Here is a 27,947-nt window from a genome sequence, read left to right on the forward strand (position 1 = left end):
ACATGGTTTATTTTTAAGATTTTTTCACCTTTCATATCATTATTCAAACTGTTAAGTTCAATTGACCCGTTAAATTCGTCAGTTTCTGAATTAATTGGACTTCCACCACCATCATCATACGCAAAAGTTTGATCACCTTCATCCATATCTTCAATGTGAATAACACTATATTTAAAATTCAAATTGTTTTGACTTACCAAAATACCTGACTGACCTTCCTTGTTCCTCGGGTTTCGACCATCAACCACAACCGATCCTACGCCACCCGCAGCCACCCGAGAACCACACGTAGCAACCACATCGTCTACAATATTAATTACAACACCATTATCGGCCGATGCACCCCTTAGTATTTCATAAAAAAAGGGCAGATGTTTTCGCGTATTCCGTCATCTTCTGATCCAAAGATTCACCATACATCCAAGAATACCAATCCTCGTCCCGGTAATCGTCATACACGGGCGAAGAATTATAGATAGTATCACCATTGGGAGGATCGGTTAACTCATCCCCGACAAGTTCTTCCGGTTTCGTTTCCTTCCAAGTCGATGATGCCTTAAGATCTTGGATCCGTTTCTTGAGTCGCCGAATCTTGTGTCGTAACTCGAGGTCGCGTACTCGTTTTTGGAGTCTTTTAATATTAAGATCATGTGGGTTGGAACAGACTCCACCGCTGCCTCGGTCGGCGAATATGCGAATAGGGCGTCGATCTTCTCCATGAGCACATAAATAGAAAACCCTCCTTTCGTTGCCTCTGTCGGCGATTCTACGAGCAAGAAAGTATTCATCTTCATGTCGAGCTATTTGAGAACCAAAAGCTTTGATACCAAATGATGCGGAAACGGAAGCATTCAAATGGCTCATAACACTTTAGTTAATCAAAGACCGATAACCGAACCATAGGTTCCAAGAACAAAGTTCTTTAATATAAAACTCAATCAAAAACTAATTGAAACTAAAGACCTATAACAACTTTATTTATAAATAAAAATAAACATTTGGGTCGGGCCGGGCCGGGCCAACTTAATGGACCGGATGCTCCTACATCACAAATGTGAGTTTAGGTGTGTTGAATGTGGTGAATTTGATCAGTTTAGATATGAGTGCACCAAGTAGGAGGAAAAGAAATTTGACAAGAAAGAGGACAAAAATGAAGAAGCGAACCTTGTTCAAGAAGATCTCAATCCGACTTTTTGGTGAGAATGAATGGGTCGGTTTCAGGATTAAGGGGGAATATTGGAAGTTAATCTTGACATGGGTGATAGAGAAAGTTGAAGGAGTTAATGTGTCAAGCTTTAATTTAGTATCGTTTTTGGTTTATGGTATGGTGTGGTATTTGATAGTTAGGGTTGAGAAAAAAAAAGTCTAATTATATGGTTGATGTTTTAGTATGAATCTGCAAGTTTCTTTTTGATTAATAGAAAGTGTCGAACAAACTTTGTTCATATCTCATGTTCATTAATAATTTCTTGTATTATTTTGTGATCTGGGCCAACACATAAAACTTCATAATCTAACTAGGTTTCATTAACCTACATAGAAAAAAATATTGTGATCATGTTATATTTCCCGATCAATATTTTGAGGCCTCATAGATGCATTGCTAGGCAGGAAAAGCACGGTTGCAATAACATATAGGAGAATTACTTCTGCGTGATCGTCAAGAAATTGAGGATTGTACTCATGAAGTTAATTATCTTTGAACTCTGTAAACCTCTTGGTTGTATGTGCATTATTTTGGGATGATATTGGTTGTTCGTGTGATTAATAAGATCCCTATTCCTTCATAGAAGATTATTTCTTTAAACTCATGATTAAAGTATTGCAGAAGATCAACCATGTAATAGATATGAGATCGGTACTGAAACTGAAAATGAGTAATAGCACAAACCGAATGAAATGCCGATTATGGTGGTACCATATCAATTCAAAACTTGTAATAGAAAAATACCAAATAGAATACACAAAGCTACTCATACCAACATTTGTTTCCTAGACCTCAAAGATGCCCCAAATCACAACAGTTTCCCGTAAGCCTATAATTTGTTTGACATATTTATGTTAGTGCCTGAGTGCTGACTAGAAAAGTACATCCATTCCAAAATTCAATTTTGACCAGTAAAAGTCAAAAGTATTAGAACAGTCAATATCCTACAAATACTCTTCTTTTTAAGTTTTCATAGAAGACCAAATTGCCTTGTCCTTGGTGCAATATATCTCTTTTTATTACTTGTATTTGCCAACCATTTTTTTCTTCCCCACATTTTTCTGGTATAAACAAATGTAGCTAGCTTTTCACAGTTAAACCAGATTTTTATGGGTAGCATTATATGGAGTTGTATATATGGACACAATCACAGAGACCCCGTTTTCATTTCGTCTAATATAGTGGCTTATATACACCTGTATACAGACATATATACGAGCATGTGCCTCTTGTATACGCGTGTAAAGTCCTGATCATATTCGGACATATAGTTCCTAAATCTAGGGGGTGCAGAAATCAATATCAGGGGCCAACGCGGTTCGGTTTGGGTCAAAGATGATCAAAAGAAATATTAACTGGTTCATTTTGGTTCTGTTTCACCAAACCAGTTTCATAATATGTTTCAGTTCAGGTTAAAACCCAGTTCCGGTTCATCGTGTTTATCTGTTCGCCAATACTAAAATCAATGATCAATCATTGTACTGATTTCCATTGATTGGATATGTGTGTGGAGTTTTAGACCACTTTTAAAGCCATCTGTTTTGGGTCCCATCACACAGCTTGATGCTGTGTATAGATACAGACTCCACATCCCCCACATGCAAGCTCAGGTTAATGTCACCAGCTATATAGTGAGCAATGGTACTAGGTTTCATGAATGTGTTATTAATGACTGTGTAAGTTTGGTATATTTAATTTTCTACGTATGGACCCAAAGTGCATATCATATGGGTGCTAACATAATTAATTCTTGAAATTCGTCGGGTTTTACCGAAGATATATTGTTTTCTATGTTCATGAAGAAAAAAACTTTCATCACCAGGTGTGGTTTTATTAGTTTCATGGAAAGAAAACAAACGGGTTCCAAAACTGGTGTGCTTTACGCGCCTTTGGTAACCGAAGATGTTGTCACTCTGAAGGCGAAAGCAGGAATTCTTAGTAACTTCACATTCTGGTGGCTTAATCCGTTGCTGGTAACCGGGAAAAGTAAAGTTCTCGATGCCGACGATATCCCTAAACTGCAAGATGAAGATAAAGCCCAAATGTGTTATTCAACATTCATGAAAATATTGGATAAGTGAAAGGCGGAGAGAGAACGAAAGGGGGTAGTTGGTGATCCGTCGGTGTTGTCGACTTTGTTTATGTGGCAAGCGAAGCAATTGATGGTCACGGGGTTTTTTGCACTGGTAAAGGTGCTTTCATTGGCTTCGGGTCCGTTAATTCTTCGGGCTTTTATAAAAGTTGTCCAGGGAAAACAAACATTTGATCATGAAGTTTATTATCTCACATTAGCCCTGTTTGTTTCCAAATGTTTGGAATCCGCATGTGAAAGACAGTTAAACTTTAAAAGCCGAGTAATTGGGTTACAAGTGAAATCGATGTTACGTGCTGCGATTTATCAGAAGCAGCTGCGGTTGTCGAGTGACGCGAGAATGAGTTACTCGCCTGGCCAAATAATGAATTATGCCACAGTTGATGCTAACCGAATCGGCGAGTTTCCGTTTAGGTTTCACCAGATTTGGACCATTGGTCTGCAAATATGTCTTGGGATATTTATAATTTATTTTGCAGTTGGAGTGGCCACGTTTGCGGCTTTGTTGGTTATAATTTTAATCTTTTTAGGGAACATTCCGTTGGGTAAGTTGCAGCACAAGATTTTAACAAAGCTCATGGCGGCACAGGACCAGAGGTTGAAGGCAATAACCGAGGCAGTTACAAATATGAAGGTTTTGAAGTTATATGCTTGGGAGAAACATTTTCAAAAGGTAGCTGAAAAGTTGAGAAATGAAGAGATGAGGTGGTTATTAGAGGTTATAATGCAAAGAGGACTCTACTTAATTCTGTTCTGGTCATCACCCTCGATTGTAGCTACTGTGACGTTTTATACGTGTTATTTTATAGGAATCCCGCTTGATGCTAGTAATGTGTTCATGTTTCTGGCAACGATACGCATAATTCAAGAGCCTATTCGGCTCATTGCTGATGTGGCAGCTGTGTTTATTGAAGCGAGGGTTGTGTTAACGCGCATTCTTAAGTTTTTGGAGGCACCCGAGTTGCAGAAAGAACGAAAGATTGATGTAAGCGTAGGACACGTAGGTTTAATGATTAAAGCGGATGTGGTTTCATGGAATGATTGCGGTTCAAAACCAACTCTAACCGATATAAATCTTGAAATTTCGGCTGGTGACAAGGTGGCTGTATGTGGGGAGGTTGGATCGGGTAAATCGACTCTTATATCAGCTATTCTAGGAGAGGTTTCAAACATTAAAGGCACAGTAAGTCTTTGATCCAAGTCAGTTTTAAGTTTTAAATTTTAAAAACAAAAATGTTAATGTTTATTGTAATCTTGTTTTGTGTGTTCAGATTGAAGTTAATGGAAAAGTTGCATATGTTTCACAAACTGCGTGGATCCAAACAGGGACGGTTCGAGATAATATTCTGTTCGGGTCGGTAATGGATGATGAAAAGTATGAAGAAGTGGTTAAGAAATGCTCACTTGTGAAGGATATTGAGATGTTTCCATTCGGGGATCAAACAATTATAGGAGAAAGAGGTGTGAATCTGAGTGGTGGACAGAAGCAGCGCGTTCAGCTTGCACTGGCGTTATATCAGGATGCAGATATATACCTTCTGGATGACCCATTTAGCGCGGTTGATGCCCATACCGCAGCCAGTTTGTTCAAAGTAATCATCATTCGTATGACTCATTTCTTGTATAATATGAATATTACCCTTAACATGTTTTATCTGTAGGATTACATCATGGAAGCACTATCAAGCAAGACAGTGTTACTTGTAACTCACCAAGTCGATTTTTTGCCTGCTTTTGATGACATCTTGGTGAGCTAATAAGCTATTCAGTATTCACAAACTAGTCATTTTGCATTATCTTCATACGAAACTGTTTGAATGCTCATGATTAATTAATTACGTTCACAGTTAATGGCAGAAGGAAAGATTGTGCAAACAGGAACCTATGCTCAATTGCTTGAGTCATGTAAAGAATTCCAAAGCCTAGTTATTGAACTTAGTAATACTTCTGGTTCAGATAATCTATCAGCCGATGGTTCTCAACAACGATCTATATCCCCAAATCAAGAAATAGAAAATGTTTACACGAGAGAACAGATTGTAGGAGAACAACTAATAAAGCAAGAAGAAAGAAAAGCAGGGGATACGGGCCTCAAGCCATACAAACAGTATCTTAGCCAGAGTAGCGGTCATAGGAGCGGCTACTTCTACTTATCTCTGTCGGTTTTGTCACATTTCTTGTTCATAGTAGGAATGTTCTTGCAAAATCTGTGGTTGGCTAGTGAAGTGCAGGGTTCTAAGGTCAACCGGTCAAATATGTTACAAGTATACATGGTCATGGCTTTTGTGATGATGTTTTTTTTATTTGCTAGATCTTATTATTTGGTTAAACTTGGAACTAATGCATCTATGGCAGTTTTCTCCACATTAATAACTTGTCTTTTTAGAGCACCAATTTCGTTTTATGACTCAACGCCCGTAGGAAGGATAACCAGTCGGGTAAGTCTTGTAACATAAGCTAATGTTCGAATGAACTACATGAAACTTATGAATCTATAATTGTTGTAGGTTTCATCTGATCTGAGTGTTGTGGACCTTGAATTGGCAATGAAGCTCGTGATTGGAGTAGGTACAATGATGAACACATACTTTAGCTTCGGGATCTTGGCATTCCTAACTTGGCCTGTCTTGTTTGTCATCATTCCAACGGTTTATGTAACAATGCTTCTACAAGTAAGAAAATGTACTCCTAAACTTTTAACCATGTGTGTTTCCTTTTTTAATAACCATGAGAATCCATTGGATAGAACTCATGAGACGCCATTAATACCTTGCTAACAAATGAGACCGCATAATGTGTAGCTTAGCTTACCCTACCATGGGCATGTGGCCTTCAGGAGGTTTAACTTCTAAGGTAAAAAACCAGTGGAAGCTGAAATTTACCTGAGACCTCTTGAATAGGGGATCGGCGCCTACCGCCACCCTTTACAAGTTTCAACCATAACATGTGCTAAATTGACTAAAACTTTCTTTAACTTAACGGAAAAATCTAACAGAGTTAGTGCCATAGACGAAAAGGGTTTAAAAATTAAAATCTATCTATGACAAAATGGACTTGGCAACGAAGTATTTAATGGCCAATCCTTAAGGATGAAAACTGAGCTTAACTCTAAAATATATGTCAATTATTAGTGTTTCCACTGTTACATGCATGATAAGTTGCGTTACTAGTTACTCCTTACAATATGTAATTCTCACCTTATTATTTTTCCGCTCAGAAATTCTACTATGCATCTGCAAAGGAGTTGATGAGATTAGATGGCACGAGTAAGTCGTTAGTTGCAAGTCATCTAGCACAATCGATTGCTGGAGTTGTTACCATAAGAGCTTTTGGAGAAGAAGACCGTTTCTTTTTAGAGCATTTGAACCTTATTGATGGCAATGCGAGTCCAATCTTTCATAGCTTTTCAGCAAACGAGTGGTTGATTCAGCGTCTAGAAATGCTATGTGCAGTTGTCGTTTCTAGCTCTGCCTTAGCCATAACTTTGCTTCCTTTTGATACTTCAGCCTCGGGTTAGTGACACTTAACTATCCAATCTCTAGCAGTACAAAATAAATATATGCTTTTCTAACATGTACCTAATGGCAGGATACATTGGAATGGCTCTTTCATACGGTCTCTCGCTGAACGTATTCCTTGCTGTTTCGGTTCAAATCCAATGTCAACTATCAAATCAGATAGTTTCAGTTGAAAGATTGGATCAATACATGCATATTCATTGTGAAGCACCGGAAGTAATGGAAAATAGCCGCCCACCAACAAACTGGCCAAGTATTGGTAAAGTTGTCATTGAAAACCTGAAAGTAAGTAAAGTTTTCAACTTTATTTACATGCATAAGATTTCAACTTTCAAGAGTTACAGATCATTTGGATATGTGTGTGTTGCAGATAAGATATCAACTGAATTCTCCCTTGGTTCTTCATGGAATCAGTTGTGTGTTTGAAGGAGGGCACAAGATTGGAATCGTGGGTAGAACGGGCAGTGGGAAAACGACTTTGATCAGTGCCTTGTTTCGATTAGTTGAACCTACATACGAAAGATAGTTATAGACGATATAGATATCACTTCAATTGGACTTCATAATCTAAGATCAAGTTTTGGAATCATCCCTCAAGAACCAACGTTATTCAATGGTTCAATTCGTTACAATCTCGATCCCCTATCCGAGCATAGTGATCAAGAAATTTGGAAGGTGAAGTTTTACTAGTTATATTATATAGATTGACGAAAACCTTGAACGAATGCTATCTTTCACTATTTATCAGGTTCTTGAGAAATGCCAACTTAGAGAGGCTATTCAAGATAAAAAGGTGGGACTGGACTCGTTGGGTAAGAAATTTGACTTGATGACTTATGATATTATAAGCGTTACATGGCATATTATAAGTATATTACAATATTAATAAAGTTGTGCAAGATGGTTCAAACTGGAGCCTTGGACAAACACAACTGTTTTGCTTAGCAAGAGCCCTTTTGAAGAGACGAAAGATATTGGTGCTTGATAAAGCCACCGCATCAATCGACAATGCAACGGACACCTTTATACAAAAAACGATTGCGGAGGAGTTTAAAGATTGTACTGTCATAACAGTTGCCCACAGGATACCAACTGTTGTAAACTGCACAATGGTGCTTGTTATGAAGGATGGTAGGTTCATGTCCTTTCATATATTAGTATTAATTCCGGCAAACTGGGAGGGCTGGGTGGGTAATGTGATAGGTTAGAACAACTTCTGAGCAAACTGAGTTCTTGTCAAAATAGGTTGTCTAATAAAGTATCAATTTTGGTTTGGGTTATTGAAATAAATTATGTGTTCTTAATGTTTAAACTTAATTAACCATTTCATTTCATTTAAGCCCATATTTTTAAAAGAGAATTTTGCACAACCCAAACCATAAGATTAAACTCTATAAAAAACCCCTTAAGGCCTATTTTTTACTAGCATTCAACCAAAAAAATTTTAACGATTTTCTGGGACGACCCTAATGGAGTCAGGTTAAAATTGAAACTGATAACCAGCAAGGCTGCTGATTTAATAACCAATCCTGTTTGAAAACATTAGGGACCATACTCTTTGAATCATAACAAGTGAACCATTGCTTTTATAAAAATGCACTAAAACTCAGCCGATTCAAACGTGGTTAATTAATCACTCTGAAATAAATCTTGTACTTTACAGGAAAGGTGATGGAATATGACAAGCCAATGAAATTGATGAATGAGCCAGCTTCATTATTCACACAACTTGTTAACGAATATTGGTTGCAACATAAAACCTCGTAATCTAACTAGGTAAGCGGTAAGCTTCTGATAATCCATTAGCCTGCATAGCAAAAATATTATGATCATTTTATATTTCGACATCAATTTGAGGCCTCATAGACGCAATCCTAGATAACACGGTTGAAAGATTACTTCTGCATGTTCATTTCAAAATTGAGGATTGTAGTCATGAAATTAACTATCTATGAACTCTATAAACCTTTGGATGTATGTGCATTATTTGAAATGATATTGGTTGTTCGTGTGATAAACAAGATGCTTTTTCCTTCATACCAAGTTATAGTATAGATCATTTTGGTAGCGTGTAAGTTATATCTAGAGGTGCGGGTCAACCAGTTTTTACATATTTAAACTAGTTAACGGGTCAACCCGTTATTACACAGAAGATCAAAACGAGAACAGTTGCAAACAATCAACCAAATGCGAATCTAAACACAAACAACAAGATTCCAGTTATCACAAAACGTACAAGATTATAACATGAATCGCGCTTTGACAATCCTAATTTGATTGAAAAAAACGATTTCTAAGTGTTGAGAAATTGGATCAAGAATCAAGATCAAGAACAAACGAAATCGATTACTATTAACACGAATTGATGATTACAGACTCGTATGAATTAAAAAGAAAGAATTGAAAAATGAAAAGTAACCCTAACTAATTGATTATCCCCCTTTTATTAACCCCTAACGGCTATTAACAAACTAACCCACTTGATTAACAAAACTAGACCCTGAAGTCTTTCATACTTGACAGATTATACCCAAATACTTGTAACTATAGAAAAGTTACACAAATACCCCCTGAACATTTATGACACATATCAACACTAAGAAACCCTAATCTTTCAATCTATCGAAGCTTATAGCATAAGCTCTGACACCATGATAAAATCTAAGAAAACAATTGGTTTTATTTATCATTAATTATGAAAATCATCACAAAACATACAGACTTGTTACAATTTGAATCCAAAATCTCTCCCTCAAATTCATTACAACACACAACTACAACAAGAAGATTCAATACAACCTGAGATAGATTACACATATAGATTATGAACAATATGTTAAACCTTAGACAAGTGAATCAAGAGCACCAAACACGATTTTGCATAAATCGTTTATGCGACTCTTCATTAATAAAAAACAAGAACAAAATACTTTTCTACTCTCTCTACTTTTCTCTACTAACAACTAAAGAAAACTAATTATGGGTTTATATAGCACCCGCAGTTCTAATCCTACTCAAACTAGGAAACCTAATCATACTCGACTTCTAATTTATTTAATAATAAATAAAATATAACTATGATACCAAGTTATTCAACTTGGTCCCTGAACTTTCGATCTCCACCAGACCGCCCCTTGAGATCTTCCGTACCACCCTTATACTTTTCGTATTATCCATTCGTGTCCTTAAAGTTGGTATTGCTCCAAGTTTTACACAATATGTTATCAAAACCAAATCAGAGAGAAAACAAATATAGGATACAAAATGTGATTAAAACCCTAACGTCTAACTGTCCTCACTCCTCAGTGTCGATTCTGAAATTTCAGGTTCGGTCCAGATTGTACACTCCTATATTAAAAAACAGAAGTTTTGAGTCATTATTTTTTCAATAGCGTGCTTGATTAAAGAGCTAAAAAGGTTGTTCAAAGCGAATATGATAATGAACTATAGAGTGTAGACAATAAAAAAATGTTAACTCCAGATGTTCAAACAAACAAGTAGGTGGATTGTTCCATCAGCAAACTTAAAAGTATTATTAGATTTGCAATAAATTCACCTTACCTTTATCGAGTCACTGTCACAGCACTTCACGGGTACATGCTAAATAACATGGGCATCATGAGTTGTCCCGACACAACGTCAATCAAGAACAGCAAAATCATCAATTCACACACGGTGAAAACCAGTATTGTCACTGAATTGAAGCAAAAAAATAAAAATCTGGACCCGAGGAGACTGTATTCTCATCCGTTTTTTTCGTCGGCTGAGAATTGCATTTACCTGAATCCGCGCGTTGAGACGGTGGAACTAACGTGGTTTTGAATCGGTTTAAATCATCACGGTACCACACTTCTATAAGTAACTATACCAAAAACATAATCTATTTAATTTGAATACAATTTCGGTTTCAACAAATTTTATAATCGGAATGTTGAGAAAAAAAAAACTTAAGCACAGTTACGAAAGCGTATAAAATAAATACCGATATCATTTTGATAATAACTATACCGTCACGCGTCACCGATGTTGTTTGGTCAGGATTGGTTAAGTTTGTCAGGCTAACGGACTATCAATACCCAAAAGATACTCTTTTTTATAAACAACTTCGTTTTCAAATCAAAATTTATACCGAATGTTAAGAGAAAATTAAACACAACTACTTATTATTATTTTCTTTTAAATGTTAAAAACATAAGTCAATAAAGAAAAATCAAACTGAATGATAAATAAATGAGTTTAAAATATGTGTTATTATCTATATAGTATAAATTACAAGTTTGGTGCCGTATTAGTTTTGATTGGGCCAAGTGGCGAAACGTCACTGGTTCACACCATTTTTATTCTTTTTGTTTTGTTGTAACAAATGTAAAGAATACCAACCGAATTCGCGTCGACTCGCCGCCTAGGAACGATAGCACGCGGGTTTTACCAACGCACGGGTTTACTGACTCTTTTGTTTTAGCTCCGGTACCGCAACGAACGTAACCAAAAATGACCGAATTCGCGTCGACTCACCGCCTCAACATCGGGTTTTACCAACACCCGGGTTCTACCGACTCATCGCCGCAACGTACGGGACCAACAACGTTTGTGTTTTACCAACGTTTGGGTTCTATTGGCCCTTTTGTTTTAGTTATGGTACTGTAACGAATGTAACAAAAACCAATTGAATTCGAGTCAACTAACCGTCGCAACGCTTGAGACCGAAAACGCTCGGGTTTTACCAACGCCCATGTTTTACCGACTAAACGCTGCAACACTCGGATCCAACAACATTCTAGCTTTACCAATGCCCGGGTTTTGCTGGCCGAAAAAAACGTCTTTTTAAATAATTTATTTTCTTATATGTTAATCTTTTTATATGTTAATTTAATGATTTTTTTTGGGGCCTTAACGCTCCAACATTGTTTATACCGTAATGAGCGTAACTAATGTCATTCTCATTGTATTCCAAACCGACTGAATTCGCATCAACGTACCATCTCAACGATTGGGTTTTTCCATCGTCTAGGTTAACCGACCTGCCCGACGCAATGAACCGGATAGAATATTAGTTTATAACAAGAGGAAAAGGGACGAAAATAAAACATCAAAAAACAATTTCCTGGAATATATAAAAAGTGAAAACAATTCACTAATAGAACTGAAAACTAACTGAAAACTAAATTTCAATGTAGAATATTTCACTAATTCCACATTTCTAGCACTTTTTTTCTTCAAAAGAAAACCTAGTACAAAAATGTCTAGTTGATTTTAATTATTTGTTTATATTTTTAGTAAGTCACTTTACTTATTACTCGTATTCACGAATGAATATAAAGTGAATCAACTAGAAAATTGCCATGATTTTAAATGCAAATGACTTATAACTGATGTTTTTAACGCGAATAAATATATAGGTACTCATATATATACCCAATTAATCATAGATCATTTAACTATGTCATCCCAATAAAAGTATGATAGCAATACCTATATTGATTATATTACATTCTACACTCTTTTCTTAAATGTGATTCATTAAAATCACCTGGTTCTATGTAGGTGTCTGACAGAGATCTTATTCGAGTTTGTTACTTAATAGTCTTTTGTAATTATGGGAGGGGGTAAGTGTAAGTTCTATTTCTATAAATAAGGGTTAATAGTTAATTAGAGGGGAGGAGAGATATTACATAGTTTGTTAGGGCTCATTGCATTAGCATGAGTAGCCCTGGACCACCTCGGTAGGTAGTTATCGATTTGTAGATCTGTGAAATCATCTTTTCTATTCAATATAGTTTATCCTTTTGATATCATCTTTTCTATATATCAGTACCTATCACTGGTCCAACCTACCTCACCTCTACTCTCATTTCAATTTTCCAATTCCAGATCTGTGTTTTCATTCGGATCTCAGATCCGATTTTCGATTCAATTTCATATCCGATTTCAAATTCAATCTCAGATCCGATTTCAGATTCAGTTTCAGATCCGATTTCATTCCTTCAATTTGAGATTCGATTATGGTGAATCAAACCTCTCGTCTCGATACTCATGACCAGCAGATCACTCAATTACTGCAATATGTAGCTGAGATTTTGACATCTTTAGCTGCGGCTCGATCGGAATCAAGCGAATTTAAAAAAACCGTCCTCGCTTGGATGAAGCAACAGGATAAATGACCGATTGATTCTCTATCGTCTGGATCTGGTCTTTCCGGAAACAGGGGGTTTCTTCACAACCGTCGTTTAATTCCAACGTTGATAATAGTGCACCGTTCGGTTTATCGCGGGCTGTTAAGAAGGTGAAGTTGCCTGAGTTTTTTGGTTTTGATCCTCAAGGCTGGATACAGAAGGCTAACTTGTTTTTCGATCTCAACCACCCTTCCGATGTTTCTCATTTGCATCTTGCTCAATTAAGTATGGTCGGTGTTGCCCAACACTGGTTTACGATCATCCCCAGGTTCGTCCTTCTTTGACCTGGATCGAATTTCAGTCTGAATTGATACAACGCTTCAGTGGTCTCGAAATTCAGAATCCTTATGAACACTTAGCTACTATTCAGCAATCGAATTCCATCTTTGATTACATAGATGATTTCGAGTATTTATTGTCATTGGTTCCTCACTTACCGGAGTCCCAAACTATCGGGTATTTTATCGCGGGATTAAAGGATGATGTCAAAGAGAGGGTACGTTTACATCGTCCATCTTCTTGTATTGATGCGATGTCTTTGGCTAAGGATGTCGAGTTGATGCTTCGGCCATTGGATTCAAGCATGTTGATGTCTCATTTTCAGTACTCTCCACGTGCAGGGCTACCATCATTGGACTCCGGGATTGGGCACCGCTCGTTGGGCAATACGATGTCCAAATAGGTTGGGATGTACGGACTTGCTAATGGGAATATAGGCTGTCGTGATCTAGGTGTTCGTTCCTTATCTCGCACTAAGTGGGAGGAACGCAGGAAGAAAGGACTTTGCTACAAGTGTGGACGACACTATAGTCCAGCTCATAGGTGCCCGGAGGGTAAACTTCGTGTGTTGTTGCTCGGGGATGATGAATCTGATGGACTTGAGGGGATGAATTTTCAGTTGGAGCATATGGACAATTCCCACACGGATGGTTTCACTCTTCCAACTGTGGGGTCTTTTATCAAGCCTTGAGGACAAGTCTTATGTTATGGGGGAAGTATTGATAGAGATCTTACTCGAGTTTGTTACTTAATAGTCTTTTGTAATTGTGGGAGGGGGTAAGTGTAAGTTCTATTTCTATAAATAAGGGTAATTAGAGGGGAGGAGAGATATTACATAGTTTGTTAGGGCACATTGTATTAGCATGAGTAGGGCATAGCCCTGGACCACCTCGGTGGGTAGTTATCGATTTGTAGATCTGTGAGATCATCTTTTCTATTCAATATAGTTTATCCTTTTGATATCATCTTTTCTATATATCAGTACCTATCAGTGTCTAAACAAGTTGATCCATGAACTACCAGAGATTGATCGCTCAAAGCTTGTCATAAGTCGAGCTTAAATGAGCCCAAGCCAAAGTTAGAGCTAAATTAATTAAAGGCCTCGACTCTGAACTACCGATACTAAGCATGATAGGCTTGCAAAACTACTCGAGCATATTATATATATTAACACGGTAACTTTTATGTTATTTATTAAATGATGAGTTAGAACCTTACGTGTTGCGTCGGGTATTTGACAAAGAAAATACAAATGAAAAGAAGAATATACATCCAAAGTAAAAAAGGAAAAAATAGCTCACTTAATAAAACGCAACAACTTCAAGATTCTAAAAAACGCAACATGTTGACTTTCAAGAGTAAAAAATAGCTGAAAGATAGGTTCAAATAATGCTAGCATCAACATCATAACCTTTATCAAACAGATTCAGACTCAGGTAATCATCACAGTCACATTGAACGATATTGTTAAGCATACATAAATGCATTATAATCATTCCCTCTTCTTGATGGGCGGGTATAAATCATTTAGTTTTTGGTATTATTTCACTTTTTTTAATTAGTTAATTTATTGTGTGAACTATGATACTTAATGCATGCTTTTGTATTTCATGGTAATGAATATAATAGACGCTTATTGGGACATGTATGAGCTTACGCATGCGTTTCAGAGCTTAAACGAGTAAAAAGAAAATAAAATTCTTGAACTTCCTTTTCTTTCGACACACAAGCCATAGAAGACAAGTCCTTCGCGACATGCTAGGGAACCCAAAATGTGCACCCAGCTATTTTGTCCTTTGGGACACGCGGAGGACCAGAAGGAGATCCCTCCTGACACACGGCCTAAAAATAAACAAAATAACCCTGGTTGATATTTTAATCATTTTTCAGCGCCCCATTCGATAGAACACTCATTATAGCAGCTGCTAAAGACCAAGAAGTCTATTTTGCATCATTGCAGAGTTCTCGGATCGTTAAAGCTTCAACGGTTTCAACCGTTAACCTATAAGCAAGCTATTCGTCATGTACGTAGAGGCAATGTTAAACCATCTGTGACCACTTCAGGTGTAGGGTTTGCTTATGAACCTATTACTTCATGAACATTAATATTACCTATATTGGGATTTCGTTTTGATTTAGTTTTCTTCAATGTTATGATTGGTTAAGCAACCCATGATCTTCTCCAAGTTTAGGGTTTGTGATTTGAACACTTGTTTGTATAGCTATTCTAGATTATTGGTGTCACACCCTCGTCTAAGGCCTAGGAGCATGACCCATAAGTTGGTATCATGACTGTAAATAAATCAGAGTTACGTTTAATTGATGAAGACTTATAAACTTTAAGGATCGAAAATGTAATATTTACATATATCAAAAGTCGGGATTAAAACACCCAACGGTTAACAAAATATTTATGTGTTTATAATTTACAAACCACCATATGTTTAAGTTTACAAAAGAAAATCCGAGCCATCGGATTTATATAAGTAGCACTTTGATAATCCAAGCGCTAAACTTGTTCACCTGCAAAATGTAAGAAAATACGTCAGCAACGAATGCTGGTGAACACGCTGACGCAAAAATAACTCTTTTACTTTATTACCCCTCGAGACTACGTCTGCCTCGGCCCAACGTGGCTTAGGAATAACAAAGTCAAATAACACATTATAAACTAGAGCCTCTACACTAGGTCACCTCACAAACACCGCAGCGTTTGACTTTAGTTAAGTACCCGTAAATATACACAACGGTCGTACTCCCTGCAGGAGAGCGTCTTACGACCAAGGGTGGTGCGATCATGCCCATACATCGCATAGTACCACCTATGTAGGGATCCAGACATATGTATACCACAGCCTGAGGGCTAGGTTCATACCCATAGTTATAACGGTTTTAGGAACACATAGTTCCTTGTAAACAATTTCATATAACAAGTTGACTCATTTTGAAAACAAGTTTAAAAGTTTGGGGACGTATTCACCTTATCTCTTTAGGATCGGCTTCACTCACCGTCCAAGGGTCTTTCCCTTTCTTTATCTCGAACCTATAGTTACGAGTATAAATATTTGTTAGTCGGATACACGATCCGGCTTAAGACCTTTAGTCTTATATCTCAATCCTCGATTGAACCTTTAGTTCAATTATTATTTACTTGAAAACCTCTTGTTTAAAAGTAAATTATAAACCTTTAGTTTATATTCAAAACCCGACGTTTCTTCTTCTTCAAGAAACGTAATCATTTTCTTTTATTATTTAAGAATACTCTTTATTCTTTAAATAATATTTTCATAACAAAGAATATAATCATATATACTTACACACATATATATGTTATCACTATATTCATCAATCATATTTTCATTCATTTCTTTGTTATGTTTTCTTTTATCGAGGCATCGAGTATAACCTCGACTTAAAGCTTAAGCCTTGAATATAATATTAAATTATATTGAATTTGATATTACGCCTAACCTTAGTGGCGTACCGAAATCCTAGGGACTTTGAGCAGCACTTCGATGCCGCTTCTCTTTTCTCGACACGTTAATCGAGATATGCCAAATCTTCAATACTTGTTGGCACGAACTTCAAGACTCATTGCCATTACTCAAATACCTCTTTGGTATGTGGGTGGAGGGTGGCACAACTTCGAGGAAACGTTGATTACACAAACGAAAGATTCGAGTCACGTTTATCGAGGAAATCGTGGCACGTTTTACGAGGTATTCTAGAGAGATGTTAGAGAGATGTGAGAGCTGTGTTTGGGATGCCTAGAGTGAGATCCCATGGCCGCTATTTATAGGCAATATTTTGGATCCCATCACGGTACGCGATGGGCTTCTGGGCACCCATCGCGTACCGCGATGTAGCCTAGGTGAGTCACAACATAGGTCTGCCACGTGTCGGACGTGGCACAACGACTGCCACCTGGCGACACGTGGCGACCGATGTGCCATGTGTGGACACGTGGCATACCACGTGTCTCATTGTCAGACGCCCCATTGCGGTACGCGATGGGTCTCTCTGATGACCTATCGCGTAGCGCGATGGGTAGAAAAATCAGAATTTTCATTTTAACCCTCAAGTTTGGAATTTGGCAATTTCAGTCCCTAGACTTTAGAAAGTTGATACTTTGAACTCGAAATTTTCACGGTGTTACAATTGGGATTAGATTTGTAATCTCTTAAGTTACATTCTATCTAATTACGTTCTACGTATTAAGTTTTGTCGTTAAATTACAACTAGATTAATCATACATGTAGCTACCCTTAATGGTTTTCCACTAGATCAACTTGATTAATAATGTTTAACGAACCCGAAACATGGAGATGATTACTTTTTCACATTTATGTTTTCAACACTAAATTAAAGTCTTTGATTTCACAGTTTCAATTAAAAGTTATTTAATTAGTTAATATATAATTAGGTAAGACAATCAAACATAATGTATCCTGTTGACCACATGATCCTTGTGAATACAATACCTCTTATCTACAGGTTAGTTAGGTTTTTACATAACTCAAACGAGAAAAACCCCGAGCATGAACATGTGAAGCACCCTTAAGTCAATAGAAAATGTACAACAAAGTTGCACCAAACACAATAGACCCAAGCACAAAAGTAAAGTACAAGTTTCATAACATATTTTAAAAATAGTATACCTATATAAGATTACATTTTAAATCTATAATATATATAAATAAAACCTTTAAAAGCTCTTTAGATGCTCCCTATTTTTTCTAAAGTCATCAAATTGTTTTATTTGTAAATAAATGTTTCTCATACATTTCATCTGAATTCATGGGTATGTCAAACCCATATAGCCCTTAAACAGGTTATAACATCTCATTAAATTAAAAGTTAATCTCATCAAATATTTGATATGAAAATTCCTATAAAATATATTTGATATGAAAATTTCTATAAAATATGGATATAAAAAAATTAATATCCATATATTTTAAAAACATATTTATAATTAAGAAACAATTTCATAGTAAAAAAAATAAGTGGGTCATGGGTCTCACCAAAACTAGACATATTTTAAAACGGATTATAATATCTTATTTATTTTTGAAACTCTTTTATCATCAAATCTTAATTAAATTATTAACTTCCTTACAATAAATAAAATTATAATTCAAAAAAATATTTAATTATTGGAAGCGAATAATGTAAAACAACCCCGTAATACGGAGATAAAAACTAATATTATTATACTAGTTTTAGAGCCCGTGTAGCACACGGGATGATCGAAATAAGTAAGTTACAAATAAAACAATACATAATGTATATGGAAAAATGTGTATCATCTATGCCTGTAATAAAACTGCACCTGCAAAGACATACCCAATAACACTCCATTTATTGAAAATTTATTCTCAATGACATATATGTATAATTGAAAGAAATTTAGTTACGAACCAATTTCGGAGAATACATCTCATATAATAATATTTTTGAGCTACACTATGAAAAAGATTTTGATAAGTTTAAGGGGTTTCTCGACTTTGCCAATTGACAAAAAAAAAAATATAACAGGTTAACCCGTTTAATTTTGTAAATGTTTTACTTCACTTGAGCATAATTTTGTATGACATGTTTCACAAACAACATCCTGATTACTATTTAAGAAAAAGTCAATGATTACACAAATGTTTCTAATTTGATAAAAGTTAGAGATATTGATAGGTCTAGAGGTGGCATGTCGGAAGTGTTTGTCATTTTTTCTTAAAATTTTGGTAGTCATTAGAAAAATACTCAACGTGCAAAAGCCCGAATCTTTTGACTATTTCCAAAAATATCATTAAAAATAAATTCGAAACCCAATCGCAATTAAAATTCTAACTTTCAATTGTTTTACATTTTCATGTCAAAACTTTGAACCCATAAAAAGTTTGACGATAAATCTATTTGCACTCTCAAATTTTTAAAAATATTCAGATTACCCATATTTTACCCCTATTTTACCTGTAACAAATTTGAGCCAAATGCAAACAATTTTTTTACCAACTTTTAACCCGCAACATCAAATTTAAGTTTCACAAAAAACCCTAAGCAATCCTTAATAAACAAACCTAAGAAACTAAATATGATAAACTTTATTATATTTGAAAGTGATTGATATATAATATCCTTACAATTTAACACATATTTTATTATATTTGAAAGTGATTGGTATATACTATCTTTACAATTTAACACATATATGCATAGTTTACTAAATTAACCGAAAAAAATAAATAGACAGATTTAAATTATATATTTATAATTTATAAATTTATATGACAATGTACAAAAAAACCAATAGATAAATGGATTTATTTTTAAAAAATGGATCAACTTTTAAACATATATTTATAATTAAATGATAATTAAAAAATTACTTCGTAAAGTAAAAACATATTAGAATTTTTTTTATTTTAAATCTTCTACAATAAACATAGTATAATATGTTAATAATAACATTTAAAAATATATATTTTTTCAATATTTAACAAACACAGTTTGTTGTTGATTTTTGGATTTCACCCATTATACTGTGAAATATATTCTATCAATGTATAGAAGTATAACATGTAAATGATTTTTTTTATAAAAATGTATAGATATAATATAATAGAGTTTAAAGAAAAATGAATAATTTTATCATGTTATAGAAATAATATAAATGAAGTGTAAAAGGAAATCGAATAATTATTGATATACGATATATATTAGTTTTAGAGAGAAAAAAATTGTAAGGATTAACCATAAGCTGACATGTGTCACACAATTATTTTACTTTATTAGAATAGGTAGATAGATATAAACTATTATAAAGTAAACACAACATGTATATATTTTTGTCGTCAAAGAAAAGGAACTATATTATATGCTAAAGTACCCCCTTGTATATAATAACCTATCATAAAGTACTGTGTTTTTTGTTTTGTTTGAGGGGCAAAGTTTCTGGAGAGATGCTGCTTGATGCTCCGTATAGATACAGACTCCACATCCCACATGCAAGCTAGTGAACTTAATATTATGGTACTCGACGTTATGTGAATGTATATATTATTAATGGCTGTTTAAATTTGGTATATTTAACTGTCGGTAGATCGACAGTTGTCGGAAACTCGAGTGACAAAATTAACGAGCCTGTCACTGGTACTACAATGACAGTTGTATTATGGGTGCTAACTTGTATAATTCTTGACACTCTAGTCAATTACCGAAGCTCTGTTCTCTTTGATCTTATTATTCCCGGGTGTGGTTTTATTAGTTTTATGTGTTTTTATGGAAAGGAAACAAACGGATGCCAAAACTGCAAAAGCAGGAATTCTAAGCAACTTGACGTTCTGGTGGCTTAATCCGTTGCTGGTAACCGGAAAACGTAAAGTTCTTGATGCGGACGATATCCCGAAATTGCAAGATGAAAATAAAGCCCAAATGTGTTACTCAACATTCATCAACATATTGGATAAACGGAAGGTGGAGAGAGAACGAAACGGTGTCGTTGGTGATCCTTCGGTGCTGTCGACTTTGTTCATCTGGCAAGCGAAGCCACTGGTGATCACGGGGATTTCGCTCTGGTGAAGGTGCTTTCATTGGCTTCGGGTCCGCTAATTCTTGGGGCTTTTATAAAAGTTTGTCAGGGGAAACAAACATTTGATCATGAAGGTTATTATCTCACATTAGCCTTGTTTGTTGCTAAGTGTTTGGAATCCGTGTCCGAGAGACAGCTAAACTTTCGAAGCCGAGTGATTGGGCTGCAGGTGAAATCCATGTTATGTGCCGCGATTTATCAGAGGCAACTACGTTTGTCAAATGATGCCAGAATGAGTTACTCACCTGGTCAGATCATGAATTAAGCCACAGTTGATGCTAACCGAATCGGCGAGTTTCCATTTTGGTTTCACCAGATTTGGACCATTGGTCTGCATATATGTCTTGGGATATTTATAATGTATTTTGCAGTCGGAGTGGCTGCGTTTGCGGCTTTGTTAGTTATAATCTTAACCGTTTTAGGGAACATTCCATTGGGTAAGTTGCAGCACAAGATTCTTACAAAGCTAATGGCGGCTCAGGACCGAAGGTTGAAGGCGATAACCGAGGCGGTTACAAATATGAAGGTTTTGAAGTTATATGCTTGGGAGAAACATTTTCAAAAGGCAGTTGAAAAGTTGAGAAATGAAGAGATGAGGTGGTTATCTGCAGTTATCATGCAAAGAGGACTATACTTGATTCTGTTTTGGTCTTTACCCGCGATAGTAGCGACTGTGACATTTTATACGTGTTATTGTATAAGAATCCCGCTTGATGCGAGTAACGTGTTCATGAGTCTTGCAAATATTCGGATCATTCAAAAGCCGATTCGGGAGATTGCTGATGTGGCAGCAGTGTTTATTGAAGCGAGGGTTGCAATAACACGCATTCTTAACTTTTTGGAGGCACCCGAGCTGCAGAAGGAACGAAAGAATAATGTAAGCGTAGGACACGGATTGGTAATGATCAAAGCCGATGTGGTTTCATGGAATGAGGACTGTACAAAACCAACTCTAACTTATGTAAATCTTGATATTTCGGCTGGTAAAAAAGTGGCTATATGCGGGGAGGTGGGGTCCGGTAAATCGACTCTTATATCTGCTATTCTATGAGAGGTTCCAAACATTAAAGGCACAGTAAGTCTGCTACAAATCAGTTTTAACTTTTAATTTTATCATTTAGAGTAATCTTATTTTGTTGTTTTCAGATTGAAGTTAATGGAAAATTGGCATATGTTTCACAAACCGCATGGATCCAAACAGGGACTGTTCAAGATAATATTCTGTTCGTGTCGGTAATGGATGATGAAAAGTATGAAGAAGTAGTTAAGAAATGCTCACTTGTGAAAGATATTGAGATGTTTCCATTTGGAGATCTAACTATTATAGGAGAAAGAGGTGTGAATCTGAGTGGTGGACAGAAGCAACGAGTTCAGCTTGCACGCGCGCTATATCAAGATGCAGATATATACCTTCTGGATGACCCATTTAGCGCGGTTGATGCCCATACCGCAGCCAGTTTGTTCAAAGTAATCATCATTCGTATGACTGATTTCTTGTATAATATGAATACTACCCTTAACATGTTTTATCTGTAGGATTACATCATGGAAGCACTATCAAGCAAGACAGTGTTACTTGTAACTCACCAAGTCGATTTTTTGCCTGCTTTTGATGACATCTTGGTGAGCTAATAAGCTATTCAGTATTCACAAACTAGTCATTTTGCATTATTTTCATACGAAACCGTTTGAATGCTCGTTATTAATTGATTACGTTCACAGTTAATGACAGAAGGAAAGATTGCGCAAACAGGAACCTATGCTCAATTGCTTGAGTCATGTAAAGAGTTCCAAAGCCTAGTTATTGCACTTAGTAATACTTCTGGTTCAGATAATCTATCGGCCGATGGTTCTCAACAACGATCTATAAAGCAAGAAAAAGAAACTGTCTACACGAGAGAACAGATTGTAGGAGAACAACTCATAAAGCAAGAAGAACGAGAAGCAGGGGATACGGCCCTCAAGCCATACAAACAATATCTTAGCCAAATTAGCGGTCAGAGGAGCGGCTACTTCTACTTCTCTCTGTCGATTTTGTCACATTTGTTGTACATAATAGGAATGCTCTTGCAAAATCTGTGGCTAGCTAGTGAAGTGCAGGGTTCTAAGGCCAACGAGTCAACCATGTTACTTGTATACATGGTTATGGCTTTTGTGATGATGTTCTTTTAATTTTGTCGATCTTATTATGTGGTTAAACTTGGAACTAATGCATCTATAGCAATTTTCTCAAAGTTACTAACTTCTCTTTTCAGAGCACCAATGTCGTTCTATGACTCCACGCCCGTAGGAAGGATAATCAGTCGGGTATGTCTTGTTACATATACTAATGCTCGAATGATGTACAAGAAACTAATGAATCTATAATTTTTGTAGGTTTCGTCTGATCTGAGTGTTGTAGACATTGAATTGGCAATGAAGTTCACGGTTGGAATAGGCACAGCGATGAACACATACTTCGGCTTCGCGATATTCTTGGCATTCCTAACTTGGCCTATCTTGTTTGTGATAATTCCAACGGTTTATGTAACGATACTTCTACAAGTAAGAAACTGTACTGCTAAACTTTTAACCATGTGATATCGTTTTCTATAACTTTGACAAACCCGTCTCATAAAGTTCATGGGACCACCATACCCAACAAGTGGGATCATGTAAAGTGTAGCTTACTCTTGCACTGGCATGTGGCCTCCAAGAGGTTTAACTTCTAAGGTAGAAAACTAGCAAAAGCTGAATTTGAAACTATGAACTCTTGAAAAAGGGGAATCAGGTGCTTAGCACCACCCCTCTGAAGGTTTCAAACATAACACATGTTTTAAAATATAGATTATTATAGTGTTACCACTGTTACATGCATGGAAAGCTGTGTTGTTTGCTAATATAATATGTGATCCTCATCTCATTTTATTTTCTTCAGACATTCTACTATGCATCTGCAAAGGAGTTGATGAGATTAGATGGCACGAGTAAGTCGTTAGTTGCAAGTCATCTAGCACAATCGATTGCTGGAGTTGTTACCATAAGAGCTTTTGGAGAAGAAGACCGTTTCTTTTCAGAGCATTTGAACCTTATTGATGGCAATGCGAGTCCATTCTTTCATAGCTTTTCAGAAAACGACTGGTTGATCCAACGCCTAGAAAGTTACGCGCAGTTGTCGTTTCTAGCTCTGCCTTAGCCATAAGTTTGCTTCCTTTGATGCTTCAGCCTCAGGTTAGTGACATTAAATATATTCCTGTATATAATGCTTTAGCGTCTGGTTGGTACAAGAACACATACATGTTTTTCTAACACATAATGTAATGACAGGATACATTGGAATGGCTCTCTCGTACGGACTCTCACTGAATATTTTTCTTGTTGTCTCCGTTCAATCACAATGTCAGATATCAAATATGATAGTTTCAGTTGAAAGATTGAATCAATATATGCATATTCGTAGTGAGGCCCCTGAAATTATAGAAAATAATCGGCCGCCAACAAACTGGCCAAGTGTTGGTAAAGTTATCATTGAAAACCTGAAAGTAAGTAAAGTTTCCAACTGTATTTACATGCATAAGTTAGAAGATTTCAACTTTCAGTTATAGACCATTTGGTTGTGTGTGTGTTGCAGATCAGATATCAACCAAAATCCCCCTTGGTTCTTCATGGAATCAGTTGTGTGTTTGAAGGAGGGCACAAGATTGGAATCGTGGGTAGAACGGGCAGTGGGAAGACGACTTTGATCGGTGCTTTATTTCGGTTAGTTGAACCTACTGATGGAAAGATAGTTATAGATGATTTAGATATCATTTCAGTTGGACTTCATGACCTTAGATCAAGTTTTGGAATAATCCCGCAAGAACCAACATTATTCAGTGGCTCCATTCGATACAACCTCGATCCCTTATCTGAGCATAGTAATCAAGAAATTTGGAAGGTGAAGTTTTACACATTATATAATATAGACCGACCAAAACCTAAACGAATGCTAACTTCCATTTTTATCAGGTTCTTGAAAAATGCCAACTTAAAGAGGCCATTGATGATAAAATGGAGGGACTGGACTCATTGGGTATGAAATTTGTATTGTTGACTTATGATATTACAAGCTTACATGACATATTATAAGTATATAACAATATTAATAAAGTTGCACTAATTTTGTGTGAACCCTCGGGTGGGCAAAAGCGAAATTGCACTAATTTTGACGTTATTTTACCAATATCGTGAAAATAACGTTAAAAGTGGCGGAAGGTTAATCAGGCATCATGTGGTGGCGTTGATAGCCGAAAGACAAGGGTACACGCACCAATCGGTCGGTGTCCCGATGGTTGAGTGTTATGTGTCTTATGTCCAAGGCTTGATGCAAAACTACTATCGAGCCGAGGGTCTCACCGGAAGCAGCCTCTCTATCCCTATGGGGTAGAGGTAAGGCTGTCTACATCTTACCCTCCTCAGACCCTACTATAGCTTTGCTATTGGTGGGATATACTGAGTACGATGATGATGATGATGATGACAATATTAATAAAGTTGTGCAAGATGGTTCAAACTGGAGTCTTGGACAAAGACAACTGTTTTGCTTAGGAAGAGCCCTTTTGAAGAGACGAAAGATATTGGTGCTCGATGAAGCCACAGCGTCAATCGATAATGCAACTGACACCATTATACAGAAAACAATCCGGGAAGAGTTTAAAGATTGCACTGTGATAACAGTTGCCCACAGGATACCAACTGTTGTAGACTGCACAATGGTGCTTGTTATGAAGGATGGTAGGTCCAAGTTCTTTCTTATCTTTATACTACTTCTGGCTAACTGGGAGGGCCGGGTGTGTTCGGTGGCGGGTTAGAACAACCTCTAAGCAAAATGAGTTCTAGAACAACCATACCCGGACTGACCGGAAACTGGGTCGTACATAACCGACATGATTGAGTCCATTTAACCCGGTTGAATTGGAAAACTAGATCAGTTCATTTCAGTTGGTCGGGCTGCATCTAAAAAGAAATTATAATTTTGTTACAAAATCTCATTCTTGGTCATTTATTAACTAATTCAGGTTTCAAATTAATTTCGTTGATTTAAGGCTTCATATATGTACACACATTAAATTTTTTAAGTGTTTTAAAATGTATCAATTTGGTTTCGGTCAAAACGAGCTCCGGCCAAAATTAATGGAGTTGTGTTAAAATTGAAACCGACTGGCGGCTGCCAATTTAGTAACCGGTCTGGTTTAAAAACATTAGGAAACATACTTTTGAATCATTCTACTTGGTTTTTTATACTACAAGTGAATCATTGATTTCATGACAATGCCCTAAAACTTAAGTGATCTAAACTGCTAATCACTCTGAAAGGTGGTAGAATATGACAAGCCCACGAAATTGATGAAGGAGCCAGCCTCCTTATTTGCACAATTGTTAACGAATACGGGTCGCAACATAAAACCTCGTAATCTAGCTAGGTAAGCTTCCGATCATTCGTTAACCTATAAAGAAAAAACATTATTATCATGCATGCATGTTATATTTTCAGATCAATTTGAGACCTGATAGATGCAATGCTAGTCATCAATAACACGATTGCAATGGCATATAGGAAGATCTCTTCTGCATGATCATCGAGAAATTAAGGATTGTAGTCATGAAATTAATTATCTTTGAACTTTGTTACTTTGGATGTATGTGCATTTTTTTAGAATGATATTGGTTGTTCGTGTGAATGGTTCAGGTTCTCTCGAACCCGGAACCCATATATTTTTAGTTATATATATACGTATAGTATCGTATTAAGAAACGAACTCGTTCTTTTTTGACGAGCGAACCCACTAGCATTTTAAAAAATATAATCGAACCCACCTTTTTTCTATATAAAATCTTCAAAAAAAACCTTTAAAATTTACAAAATACTATAAATCCAACTAAATTGGGCAATTTGCTCCAATGGCGGATCTTATATATAATGGGCCAAATCAGGTTGTCACCCCACCACGCTTTTCGCTAGGTAGTGTGTGTGTATATATATATATATATATATATATATATAGAGAGAGAGAGAGAGAGAGAGAGAGGGAGATGATTAAAAGAAAACTCAACCTTAAAAAGAAAATTTAAAAACTCCTAAATAATTATTAAGAATTAAAATAAAAAAATATTTTCAAAATTCTGTTTTTTCTATTATCCTTATATTTTATTACTCTTCTTTAGAAATAAATAAAATAAACAATAAATTAATAAAAAAAGACGTTGTAATGCACATACGTATTACTGTGCGATACTGATGTATTACACATGTGTATTACTATGTATTTTTATGTTCAACAATGTTTAATTGCATATATTCAATATATATTTGTGTATTGTTTATGTGCAGTAGTGTTGTATCATATGCAAAAAATATATAAATATAAATAAAAGTCGATGTATTGCACATGTGCAGGGGAGGATTTAGGGGTTATCTACGGTGGGTTGGTGCCCACCGTCCGTCCATCGTAGTGTCGTGCTTATAGGTACATATACGTATATGATGAGGTAAACATTGGTCAATGCCCACCGTCTATATTATGCTTTTTTGGCATCTAAAGTTAAAAAGAAAGTGAACACATAATCTTTATGGGTTTTCCGGCCATATGTGAAAACTCCATGCCATGAACTTCAAATAATAGAACAAAGGAAGAGGAAGGATATAGCTTTATTGGGATATGTAACACATAAATGTATTTTATAGTATGTTTTTTTTAAGTTGATTAAAGATAAATAGGCTATGAGTGAAGTACAACATTCAACCTACCATCTAGAACAAGTTTATAGATTACTTTCTTTTTTCTTTCTTTTTTAACATATGATTTTATTTTTGTTTACTCTATACTATATTAGCTAAAACTTAACACTGGATATGAATTTTATTTTCTACATAATAGAGAGTCATTTATTCAAGTTTTAAAACGAAATACCAATAATCATGTATTTAAATAAATTAACTCTTATTTAATTAAATTTTCGAGAGCGTGTAAGAAGACAACAAATTTATTTTTGTATATTGAAAAGGCGTAAGGAGACAATAATTAACGAATGGATCGATTAACTTACGTCATGTATTTGATGTATATTAATGAAT

At 35.9% G+C, this 27,947-nt stretch overlaps 2 pseudogenes across 1 annotated transcript; both read left to right on the forward strand.

The window, feature by feature from the left end:
• Window positions 1-2,060: 2,060 nt before the first annotated feature.
• Window positions 2,061-26,506, forward strand: LOC143537651 (ABC transporter C family member 10-like; annotated as a pseudogene). Its single transcript, XR_013136099.1, has 12 exons — window positions 2,061-4,482; window positions 4,571-4,891; window positions 4,961-5,047; window positions 5,147-5,737; window positions 5,807-5,971; window positions 6,517-6,811; window positions 6,888-7,102; window positions 7,188-7,492; window positions 7,566-7,629; window positions 7,709-7,948; window positions 8,481-8,593; window positions 26,367-26,506. The product of XR_013136099.1 is annotated as an ABC transporter C family member 10-like (transcript).
• On the forward strand, window positions 20,545-25,683 carry LOC143537641 (ABC transporter C family member 10-like; annotated as a pseudogene).
• Window positions 26,507-27,947: the final 1,441 nt, after the last annotated feature.

The sequence above is a fragment of the Bidens hawaiensis genome, unplaced genomic scaffold (genome assembly GCF_021521415.1).
Source record: "Bidens hawaiensis isolate Kalapana, Puna unplaced genomic scaffold, B.hawaiensis_p1.1 tig00011271_1, whole genome shotgun sequence".
Classification (NCBI taxonomy): domain Eukaryota; kingdom Viridiplantae; phylum Streptophyta; class Magnoliopsida; order Asterales; family Asteraceae; genus Bidens; species Bidens hawaiensis.